Source organism: Zonotrichia leucophrys, chromosome 1A, assembly GCF_028769735.1.
Source record: "Zonotrichia leucophrys gambelii isolate GWCS_2022_RI chromosome 1A, RI_Zleu_2.0, whole genome shotgun sequence".
Classification (NCBI taxonomy): domain Eukaryota; kingdom Metazoa; phylum Chordata; class Aves; order Passeriformes; family Passerellidae; genus Zonotrichia; species Zonotrichia leucophrys.
In genome coordinates, this window is record NC_088170.1 from 23,592,409 (window position 1) to 23,604,903 (window position 12,495).

The following is a 12,495-nucleotide window of genomic DNA, read 5'->3' on the forward strand; positions in this document are numbered from 1 at the left end:
GATCCTGTTTGTGCACTTGCTTCCCTCACATACCACATAGGAAACCTGGAAAACAGAGAACCAGATGCAATTGAATTCACCCAGTACCACGGTTATTCAATGTTCACTGCCACAAATCTGAGCTGTGCAGTACCAAGACCTGCTGCAGACTTAACCCACATTTCCTTGTAAGCAAAATGAAAGTCTATTGCTTCTCTTGCCAAAGAAGCACAGACATAATTCCACTAATGATAATGAAGTATCAACTAACGCAATGACAAATGCCCTAAGAATATCTAAGTATTTACTCATTAAATGAATAAGGCAAAGGGCACTTGCTGCATGCAGAGATTTAAAATAACCAGCTGTTTCCTCCTGTGAGAGGCCTCTATTCTGTCCCCCAAAAGGCACAGAATAGGAAAATGCTGTATGATAGGCAACCTAATTCTATCATACTTGGTGCCCACAAGGAAGTCAAAAACACAGCTGCACAAGTTGCCTATTTGTGAAGGTCTGCCATTGTGATGGTGTCCTTTGGACACTGTTTTGTACATAGCACACAGTCAAGTGTACACAGTTCTGGGGCCCTTAATTAGATTTATATCCCACTTGTTTATTGCAGGCGTAATAACCTGGAAACAGACGTGTGTACATTCAACAAACTGATGGTTCCCCAGGGAAACAATCACCAAGAAGTCACAGGAACTGCATATGACAGCCTTTTTTAGGAAAATGAAACCAGTTCAATTTGGTTACACAGAACATTAACTTGTGAGAAGAACTGAATTATATATATTGTATATATACCTGTGAGGCCCAAAAAGCAGCTTCACTTTCAATTATGTTTTTCAGGCTCTCAATATTCAAATAATAAAGGACCAAACATCTAGCATCTCTAAGAATAAACTACATAATACCTCAGACAGCAAGCTCAGACTAGGTATTTCAGAGGAGATACCTAGGTTTAAAATTACATTTTTGCAACTTATTGTATTATCTTTAAAAGTTTACTGACCAACTGTCACAACCACCCTGTCCTTCATAGAATATTACTTAGAACACATGGATCCTTTAACCTTGTCAGTGGTTTATTTGTACAAGGACAGGACAATTTATAAAACTGAGGTAAACCAAATTACAATACAAACTGCCATCTGGAGAACTCCTGAATGACCAGGTCTGCTCCACTTTTCCCAGTGAGAGCAGAAAGTTTGTCATATTGCAGCAATCATTTCAGCAAAAAAACCACTATGGGAATTAGAATGTCCAACTGCAAGATACCTTTATTTACTATTGGATTTGTACTTTCTTTTCACTTTTAAGTGAAATCAGAACTAATGACAATACTCAATGAAGCAGTAAACTACTAGTTTTAACTAGCTCAACCTTGCACTTCCTTTTGAAAAAAAACCCCAAATATTAACTGTACTGTAGAGGTGTGCTTTCATAAGAAGGGGAGGATCTGGCTATAAGTAGCTCCTGCATGGCCCTTACTGTATGCAGGGGGTTTGTTTGGTTGTGAAAACAAAAACTTCTTGATGTGATATACAAAGGGTTATTCTATTTAACATGCCACACATGAGGGCACGCAGAATGTGATGTGACTGGAGTTATTCTGTTCAGCTAGCACACTAAGTCCAACTTTCTCCCTTTGTAAATTTGTTTTCCAGCTTCTGAAATGCTTTCATAGTCTGAATATGTGGGTTTTAATATTTAAAAAGAAGGGTTTGTTAGTGTCAAATAGATTTTGGAAAGTGTGTGTCAGAATACAATTACTGTAGGTAGCAGAGAAAGTGCACAAGCTTCTGCACTGCACTTCAACCAGAAACATGCTTTCACAGCAGCCATAAACCAGGAAAGAGTGTGTATAGAACAGCCCTCACCAATAGCTGTGTTAGGTGGTGCCTACAGGAATATCAAATGCCTTCTTTATTACAAAACAGAGCAACTGCAAACTTCTGTGATTTGTCATGAGGCTGTTGCTATGATTTTATTTTTAAGAGAAACTGTACACTCTCCTATGTTCACTGCAAGAGTAGAAGCTATAGTTGAAAATTAAGGATCTGAGTCCATATTCATCAAAAACACATCCAGGCTTTGTGCTGGTGTAGACATATACTAGTACACTGGTCAGAAAAGACTTCCCTGAGGATAAGACAAAGTACACATGAAATGCAAAAAGTTCCAAAGTTCTTGGAAAAAAGAGATATAAGTCTCCACTGCATGGCTTTGAGAAGTTTGTTGCCATGAATCTCTGAACAGCATGTGAAAGGAAACTGCAGGAACAGTATGCAGAATCTGGCATTCCATTCCCCAAGAGTCCTCTCTTTGTCAGGTACAGATATTAAGAAAGAATACAAAATAAATAGGAAAACACTACTTTAATCAGATAAATCACAGACTCAGTTAGGTTGGAAAAGACCTGTAAGATCACCGAGTCCAACCTGCAGCCAATCACCACCTTGTCAACTGGACCAGAGCACAAAGAGCAGCTGCTTCTTGAACACCTCCAGCACTGGTGACTCCACCACCTTCCCTGGCTGGCCCATTCCAATGGTTAGCAACACTTTCCATGAAAAAATTCTTCCTGATGTCCAACCTGAACCTCCCCTGGTGGAGCTTGAGGCCATTTCCTCTTGTCCTACCGCCAGCTGCATGGGAAAAGAGGATGACCCCCACCTTACTACAGCCTCTTTTCAGGTAGCTGTGGAGAACAATAAGGTCTCTCCTGAGTCCCCTTTTTTCCAGGCTAAACACCCTCAGCCCCCTCAGCTGCCCCTCATACGACTTACCCTCTGGAGCACTCCCCAGCTCTGCTGCCCTTCTCGGGACACACTCCAGCACCTCAATGCCTTTCTTGCAGTCAGGGGCCCAGAACAGGCACAGGACTCAAGGCAAGGCCTCACCAGTGCAGAGGAAAAAACCTGTTGTTAAAATGTATGTGACTGCACTGTGGTCCTGCCTACAGAATTGAATACTGCCTAAATCAACACAGGCCATGGGCAAAAGCACTTGCTCTGCAGAGTCCAAATTTCATCATAAAAGGCACCAAAACATGTCAGGTATCATCTTGTAAGAATTCAGGATCTGGAACAAGAGTGGTCTCACTGAATCAACACTGAAAGACATTAGGACAGTGCAATAAGAACTTCTGGATATACAATCTATCTTATATCTGATGCACTTCAAATTTATTTCCTCTTAAAAGATTAAGAATCTTTCAAAAATACTTATATAACCTAATTTTAAAATTCTGTTGCCCCAGAAAAGCCATGCATTTAGCACACCCTGTAGTGGCTGTATAATACCATATAAAGAAATGCTGAAGCAAACAATTTGAAAAGTTTAGTTACCAAACAATAATTTTACAAATTTTATCTACAGATGAAATATTTATGGAAAAGCTTTAAAGATGGTAGAAGCACCTAATTTTTTAAAAAAAGAGAATGTGAGCTACAGTGAAACAACACAGAAGGTTTTGACTTCAAAGCTGACATAAAGTTTAGCAAGATCTAATAGAAATGAAGATGTCATCAAAGGATTTAAAGCAATAAAAATTCATAATTTACAAAAGTCTGGAAGCAGCTATGTAATCTTTGAAAGACTTAATTGATGCAGCATCTGGACAGAGCTGCAAAAATCTCATTTTGGGATGACAGAAATGATTCTAGATAGCAGCAGCAACAAACATGTCATGGATCCAAGACATCTATGTAGTGAGAATGAGAAGGAGCAACAACAGAACAAAAATTCCCACCATGAATGCAACACAGCAAGGTCTCAAGAAGCAAGAAAATGCCCTGGAGAAAGATCTAGAAAAGCCACAAAGTGCAGCTCCAGTATCGAAATACTGAATTGCTCTGTCAGTAAATCTGAGTAAGCTAGGTGAAGTAACACTCAGGTTAACAGTAAGGATGACCAATTTCACACATGAACAAACCCAGCACTTCACCTTTGATGAAGATGTTGAACCTGACTGTCAAAGAGACACTGTGCTATCCTAATTTAATACAAATCCTGACACAATTTAAGTGCAGCAATTTAAATGAACTGGTGAAGCTGTGGTGAAGGCTAGAGAGAGGAGAAAATAAATAAATGACCCAGAAGAAGAGACACATCAAAACTTTGTTCCTTGCTCATCCAGACACTGCTGAAAAGACTACAGATTAAATGCAAGGCACAATACTCAGCTGAATGTGCACTCACAGATGGGGATCAACAAGTGCATCTGAACAGACTTTAAGGCGAGTCCTGTGACCTGAAGGTCACAAGGAACCCTGCAGATGTTTAAGAACAGCCTATTGCTTTGTAGCCCATTGTATATTATGTTCATGGCATATGAGCACATACTGTATGTTAGATGACAGTGTTTGCTACATGACTTCACTTACTACATGACTCAGATATAGGAAAATCCCATTTGCCCTGCTTTATCCACCTCGTCCTCTGGGCCCTGACTCAGATGCACAGGAGCCAACAGGTGCAGTGGTACAAATGCTAAACCACAGCTGTGCTCTTCCACCCTTCTAGGTACTATATATACTATATCACCTTTCTAGCGTGTCCATCTGAAGAAAATTTCTATATGGACTTCAGCTTTTTCAGCTCTCACACAACCTACAGATTAAATGAATCTTAGGATGGTGGAGTACTGTGATCCATTTAATTTCAACATGTCTTCTACAAAGCAGTAACTGTCCAGGGAAGGGAAGAAAGTGAGCAACTGTGAGAGCAACACTTTCTATTCTCCTTATCATGAGCTGACTGAAACAGAGTCAAAAGTGAAGGTGCACAACTCCTGAGAAAGTCAGAGACATAGACAGAACTGTTCTGTGAAGCAACTTGAAACAAGTCATTGTTTGGTGAAGAGTTCAGAAGTTCGATTACGGCGAAAGGAGGTGGAGAGCAAGAAGAGACAAAGCTGAATTTCATGCAGGCTGCTCTGACTGTGAGCAGTGTGTTTCTGTGTGTATTGGGAAACAATACACATGTATATTGTTTCTGTGTATGTGTACCTACACACTCAAGATTCATTGTAGATCACAGTGTCTTCTGGTCACACGCATCGGGCTGTAAAGAGGGAACAGACACGGTGACATGGAGGTAGCGAGAGCACGAACAAACAACAGTGTGGGTTTTTCTGCACTGGCTGACAGGAGTGTTAAGCGCTTCCACAAACCTGCACAGGTGTGGCACCTCCGCTGGTTCCTGTTTCCCGCATCAAATGTGCCGTATCTTTGTTTTGATGTGCACAGCGCCAGCCTTTGCGTTCAGTGGCATGCAGTGCAACCCTGCTAACGCAGCCCAGCTCCGACGGCTGCAGGTGAGGGCGGCAGCGCCCAAAGTAACAGCGTGACACCGAGTGCTACAACAGTCAGGGCAAACCGAGCCAACTCTTCCCAGAGCTCTGCGTGCAATTACAGCTTTAATGTTTTTTTTTTTTAAACCTGAGGAACCAGTAAGACACGCTTCGCGGCCGCCTCCCTCCGCCGGCCCCCGCGCCGCTCCCGGCGCAGCCCCGCGGCCGCCCCGCCGCCCGGGCGGTGCTGGTGCCGGTGCCTCTGCCGCTGCTGGTGCCAGGAGCGCCGCCCGGCCCGCCCCGCGGCTCCCCGGGCGCTGCCCCGGAAGGCGATCGTGCCGCGCTCCGGAAGCGGAGCCGGGCAGGGTCCGGCCCAGAGCGCGGCCCTGTCGCTGCCGCGGTCGGAGGCGCAGCCGTGCCCCGGCCCGACGCGGGGCCGCCGTCTCGCCCGTCACAGGCGGCCCGGCGCGGCGGCCAGCGCGGGGCTCATGGCCCAGGTGGGTGCTGCTCCTCGCCCCTTCCCCGGCTCCTTCCAGCGGGGTGCCCGGCCGGCTCCGCTGCCGCCCCCTCCCAGTGGAGCCCCGGGGCCCCGGAGCAGCCCCTTGTGTGGGCTCCTCCCGCGGGAGCCGGGCTGGGACGTGCCCCGCGGTTGGACCCGCTTCTCCTCCCCCGCGGGTGCGGGCGCGGGAGCTCGGTGGCGGCTGGGCCCCCACGGGCACGGGGGGCTCCGGCCCGGGGCTGTGTCTGGGCGGGGAAGGCCGGGCACGGAGGGGGATCGCTGCCTTGCTCTGGGGCTGGGGCGGGAGCGGGGGTGGACGAGCCGAGTGCGAGTTTAGAAACAAAAGACGAGGCGATAAATTTGTCCCTGCGGTGGCTGTCTGGAGGCAGGTCTGGCGCGGGGAGCGGTCCCGGCTGCCTGACCGCCTCCTCGGTGCTCGGCGTGTCTGGTGCTGGTGTCTCATCTGGTGTCACCTGTCAAGCCCTCGCACCTTCCTCTAGGTCAGCTGTGTCCGTCACATGCCTGCCAAGACAAGTACGTTTGCTATTCCCCGTCTGAGCAAAGCCGGGGGCGTTCGAGGTGCGAGCCCCGGGATAACAGAGCGCTCTGTCGGGTCAGGGGTTGGGACGGCAGACAGAGCCTGCCAGGGAAGGGGATCCTGCCGGCTCTGGAAGGGGTGCTGTGCATATGAATGAAAGCCATACCGAGCTCGCTTCCTCGGCGTTTTACACTGCCCTTCCTCTGACATATAGCTGCCTGTAAATGTAGCAAGGATGGATCTGAAGACACACTGACGTCAAAAAGTGTCTCAGCACTGATTTGGCTTGAGTGCTCATCTAAACTTGGAATTTTGGAAGAAAAATACATTTTTTTTGTCTTCCTGGTCACTGCATCTTGCTCAAAGTCATTGCAGAAGATGTGATAATCATAATTAGAAATCACTAGGGATGTTGCTGGATTGTGAGTTGAAAGTAATGCTGTTATTGCAATAAATAAATAGTGTAGAAATCAAGATAGATTTTTTTTAAGTTTTTTGAAAAAATTGACAACTGTGGTTTGATACTAATATTTTTAACAAGCATTTTATTTGTGACTTTTAAATAATCCTGGATTTTTTTTAACGTTAAGGTCTAGTGACAAAGTGATATTCAGCGTAATGAGCAAAACGAGTTTTCTGAGTAAATCTTAGATGGTGTTAACATTTGCAGTAATTCTGTATCATGAACCTGTCATTTAATCTGTTCTGCTAATTCTACAGTGTATTTGTATTTAGAAAAATGAAAAATTAATTTTTAAAGATTTTTTGCTCTGTTAAAAGTGGCTTGGTATTAAGATATACGGGTTCAGATCCAATAAGCATTCTGGTTTTTGGTTGAAATCAGCAGAACTGCCAGGGAAATCCATTGTCTGTTTTCCTTGGTTAGCAAGTGCATTTGAACAGCACACCTGTCTATGCCTGCTTGAAAGGAAACCTGTATCAGTATAAGTCACCCGTTCAGGTCCAACTGCTAGCTCCACACTGAAGGGAACAAAATTAAGAACCTTATTCCTTGACAGAGAGTCCCTGAGTTTATTTACTTCCATGTCAAGAATGCTTTAAAAATGCATGTTGAAACAGTGTCCCAGCAGTTGTATGAATATATGGTTACATAGCTTTTCAGGCTTTTGCTCACTTTCCAGTTCAGTGTCTTCTCTCTAGTGTTGGTGGTGAATTGCAGTAAAAATGAACTGTTCTTACTTCTCTAAAATTTTTATAGAGTACTTTGGAACACCTTTTTGTCATACAAGAAAATTCTGTTAAGGAGAAGATCAGTTATTTTATCAAATGCTACTGTAGTCTGTGGAAGAATCTAGCTTTGTAAGAGAGTTTCATTAACTGGGAAAATATAATGTATGGCAGTTGGGAAGACTTTTTTAGGAAAAAGCATCTGATTCTGCACTTCACTTCTTGAGCTGTAATGTTGCTGGGTCTTATCTCTTGAATTGATGTGATCATATTTCTTTTCTTTGTTAACTGGATGAACATAAACGTACATTCACTTTGCATGGAAATAGTTCTATGCTAAATTTAACAATTCATTTATAAATCCCATTGTTTATAAATTAAAAAGATTGTTGCTAACAGTCTGTATTCCTACTTACATTCAAAAGATAGCCTGAAAGTAACTACATCCATGTTTATTAGGTGTCTGATTATGACCTCATTGAAATTGATTTTGTTAATTTCTGTGATCACTAGGACTTGTAGTTTAAGTAAAACAACTTTTTGAACAATGGATGAAATTCACTCCTGAGTGGAGAGGTTTGTTAGATGACTTAAATCACCAGAACCATTTAAATTCCTTGTAAGTACTAAACTGTGGTTAAGATAATACTTAACATGACTGCAGTTGTTTTATTCCATGTATGTTCTTCTTATGCAAATAGCTGAGGTCACTTAATCAGTGATGTTTAAAACAATTATCTGGTAAAACTCTCATTAAGTTAGAGAAACGAATGCTCCCTCTTTGTTGTATTGAATATGAAGGGTAAAAGTGGTTGATGTAGTGAACTGGCCTCACTTCTTGCTTCTTGTGCCCAAGGAGACTATGGCTGCTTAGGCTCCCGCAAAGGTTGGAATAAGGTTTAATCTTTGGAAAAAATTGATTAAAATAGTCACATTCAGCTGCGCAGGCAAATTGAAATTTAAAATGTGGTGGTGTCTGAGTGTTTCCACAGCATCCCAAGCTGATAAAAATTGGACCTCCCACCTTCCCAGCTCCTTCCTTCTCTTCCTTCCTTGTGCTGGTAAGGATTGCACTGGGAACTGGTTCACGAACCTGTACTGGCTAAAAATTAGCAACTTTTTGTTTTCTTGGTAGAATTATTTTTCAGTTGACTTGGCACCCTGAACCAGCTCAGCCAGCAGTTGCACAGCTGTCAGTGGCTGTGTGAGCAGAGGAGTGGGATCCCAGAGAGGAAAGGCAGGAGCTGGGAGGCTGTGCAGACAGGTCTGTTGGTGTTGCAGGACTCCAGCCTTCAGCCTGCTGCTACTGCTTTGCACTGGCACACAGCTGGCACAGACCAGCTCCACCATTGAAAAACATGGTCCTGTTTGCTTCCACCCTGCTCTGCTGCTTCCTCCTTTGTGCAGGAAATACTTGTATGGTTGTGTGGTGAGCTGGGCTGAGGATTGAGCTAACCTGGGGGAGGGGCGGGCAGGGAAGGGTTCTCTTGGAGCTGGATCAGTTTGCTGCACAAACATTTGTGCTGGTGCAGAGATGGGGATGGAAGCAAGCAGTAAGGGGAGCAGGGTGTGTCTGTTTCTTTTGGTGACAGTGACACATGATGCCAGTTTAAAGTATATTTCATACTGGCCTAATTCTGTGAAGTTAAGATGGTACAGCATTAAGGGTTTCAAGACATTGTTTGGATATGGTTCATGGGAATATTTACATCTAAGACCCCTTAAATCAGGGTAGTGTGTGTCTGATTTCATTCTGTGCTTTGAAGGAATCTGCCTTTTGTATAGTAACCAATTAAAAAAATTGTTTGGTACCTATTGTTTCATACAACTGATGCTCATCAAATTACTGCACAAATGAATTTCTTTGGCATGTATATTGAATTTTTAAATTTAAAAGAGTTAAATAAGGAAAGTTAGTGATCAGTGTCCACTAAGAAAATGGCACCGTATTTTGCATTATAGCAGGTAGCTAAAGAGACAGAATAAATCTATGAAAATTATGAGGCTGATGTAAGATAGAAATTATAACTTCACACAGTTTCTGGGGAGGCAGTCTGTGACTTCTCTTCATAAGTAACTGTAATGGTTAGTGGTTTTCAAAATCTGTCTTGTTCAGCCTGTCATAGAGCTTGTAGCTAATGTTTCAGGATATGGATAGGCATTGATTTTTATCCTTTTTCTTCTCCCCTAATATCTTTGAAAATTGTAGATAGAGTGTTCCCCATCCATTTGTCTCCTCTTGTGTGCCGTAGTTTACCAGGTGTGATAATCCTTTCCACCAGAGAAGCCATATGCAGTGTTACATGCTTTAGGCATAATCAGCCATTAAATGGACAGTATTAGCTCAGCCTGCCTTTGCTGGTCAGTTACCTTGATTAATTTTTCCCAAAGTGGATAAGTGTGCTCTTACATGATTCACTCTGTTGCAAGTCTGTATGGGTGGTAGTGTCTCTTTGCTCAGTGGTGATGACTAACTGAGCAGTAGCTGCTGCTGGAAGAGATGACCTATCTGCAGCTCCTAAGTAATGTTTTCTGTAAAAATGTAACAGGTTTTATTTTTATCTGCTACTGTTTTTTTTAATCAAAAGGATTTGAGGAACTGTTGGATGAAATCTGCTGTTCAGAGATGTGTAATTTCATGTAGAGCATGCAAATGGTATTTTGGTTGTGTATGAGTTGTAGAAGAGTAGTTGTAATAGACTTTCAGTTTTCTCTTCTTAAACATCATCTTTTGTTGTTGGCCCTTCTGTGTAATCAGTGCTAGATGTGATGATTTTTTTTTAAACTTGAGCTGATGATAAACAGGTGTGTGGTGCTTTCTCATATAAATATGTGTGCATACAAATGTCTGACTATGTATGTCATGTATTCTCCAACTACAGGGTACTTTTCAAAGCTTCATCTTCACTGTATCTGGCAGGGTGGCAACAATCATGATGGCAAATTTAGTTCACTCTTTATTGAGTTCCCTCTTCCTGCAACTATGGGATTCTCCACAATTTTGGTTTTCCCCTCAAGCTTCAAATGACAACAGAAATAATCACCTCTTGGCTTAAATAAAAAGAACTAATAACTTATTTCTGATGTTTATACAATAAAAATTCATGATTATTGCATGGTTGGGACTGACTATATGCATTCTTTTCTAATTAGTGGAAATGGCATTGTGATTCCCTCTCATGTCTTAGAGTGCTTTAATTTCATGTTTTATTTTGTTCTTTTCCTAAAGTGCTTTTATGTCCATATGTGGGGTAGTGAGATGAGAAGCTCCTTGTCACAGGAGTGATATGCAATCTGTCACTGACTTCTCAGGCAGTCTGGGGTAATCCCTGAACTTTTTGCTTGAATCTCAGTCAACAAAGTAGTACTAGTATCTGTGTTAGGCAGTGTGTTCCTCTCAGGCACTGCAAATGTGAAATCATTGTGTTACATGGCATTGCAATCATATCTGACCATGCTGGATGGCCTGTATTTACTTCAGCTTCTAAAATCAGCCAGTTGCTAGACCTGCTGTTTCTTCTCACTGGGGATTTTTTTGGTGTATTTTTATTTTGTTGTTGTTTTGTTTTGTGTTTTTTTTTGATTTTTTTGTTTTTTTTTAATAGATGTTTAAGTCCTGTTTCGGCTGTAGATAGAAACACCTCTGTGTTGGTACATTTTTGGACCAGGATTTAAAAAAATACCCCAAATGTAGTTTTTAAGCTTATCTTTTTCTTTCCTTTATATATGATAAATGTGCATCTTATAGAAAAGATGCTCAGGCATATCTTGCTATTCACCTTTTTCTTGTATGTGTGTTTGTTACTTTTCTGTTGTGAAAAATCTCATTCACAAATACTGTATTGTGTGTGCTTGTAGCAAATGTGAAATCCTATGGGCAGTTGGCAAATCTGAGACAGTGATAGTTTTCCTGTGTGTATGCCCAAGTCAGGATTAGACCAGAGCCCCATGTTGTCAGTCTGAAGAACTGACTCTTTTCCTTGGCTTTTCTTTGTTGTGATTTTGTTCCTGGCAGGGTTGAGGTGCTGCTGCTGTCACTCTCACAGTGGTGATGGTTTCTGCAAATCCTCATCTGAACTGGGTGCTGCTGACTCAATGGTCAAAAGTTACTTTAATTTCCTGCCTTTGGAAGGGTAAAATAAACTCTCTATCCCATATACCCGGATTCCTGTGTTTTTAATGCAAGATACAGATCTTTGATCTCTCATGAGAGCTGCAGTTTAAAATAGGGTGTTGATATTTTCACTGTTCTCCTGTAACTACAGCCAGAGAAGTTAAACTGCATACTGGTTTGTATCTGCTGGGATTGCACTCCTTGACACAGGTGAAGCATTTGTTTTTCATGAAGGTTTTCTTCAATGCTTTGCACAGGGATATTGCCTTCTTGTGTGATAGTACGACTGACAGCTGGCACAATATGCAGGTGAGGACATTTCATTCTTACCATTATTTATTGGGCAAATGTGATTGTAGTAATACTGCTTGCTGAGAATCATAAAATATGATTTGAAAGAGACTCAATTGTGTGGACATTGCAAAGATATTAATCAGCACAATACTAGATGAATTTCTGAGATGAAATGTCTTTATTTCATTACTTGCAAGATGTTTGACAGGGTGGAGAGTTGACTGATTTTGCCGTGCTTTAGGATAGTGAGACATTTTTTCCCTGATGGAGATGTTGAAGGAGTTGCTTTAAAGAGGGAACTCTCACTATTTCCTTTTTTTCTCCTGCAGAAATACAAATTTGGTTTCTGTTTAAACATGAAGTGAGAAATGAATGATCTAGTGCTGTGTTCAGTCTTGGTAGCAATGTATCAATCTTATGCTGAGCTTGTCTGAGCTGACAGCAGCAGCTTTTTGCTTAGCAGCATGGCAGAGCCCAACTGAGTTGACTATGCAGCAGTTATCCTTCAGACATGGCTAAATTTTTCAGTCTATTTATGAGTATCAACAAACACTTTGTGCATACTTTTGCCATGCATTGAATGC

The 12,495-nt window shown here is 42.3% G+C and overlaps 1 protein-coding gene across 1 annotated transcript in view; it reads left to right on the plus strand.

Moving 5' to 3' along the window:
- The first annotated feature begins 5,640 nt into the window (after window positions 1–5,640).
- FRS2 (fibroblast growth factor receptor substrate 2) overlaps window positions 5,641–12,495 on the plus strand; it is a 51,719-nt gene continuing 44,864 nt past the window's right edge. Inside the window, exon 1 of the mRNA XM_064701916.1 lies at window positions 5,641–5,775. The gene's annotated coding sequence lies outside the window, so the exon portion shown is untranslated. The remainder of the gene's footprint in view (window positions 5,776–12,495) is intronic.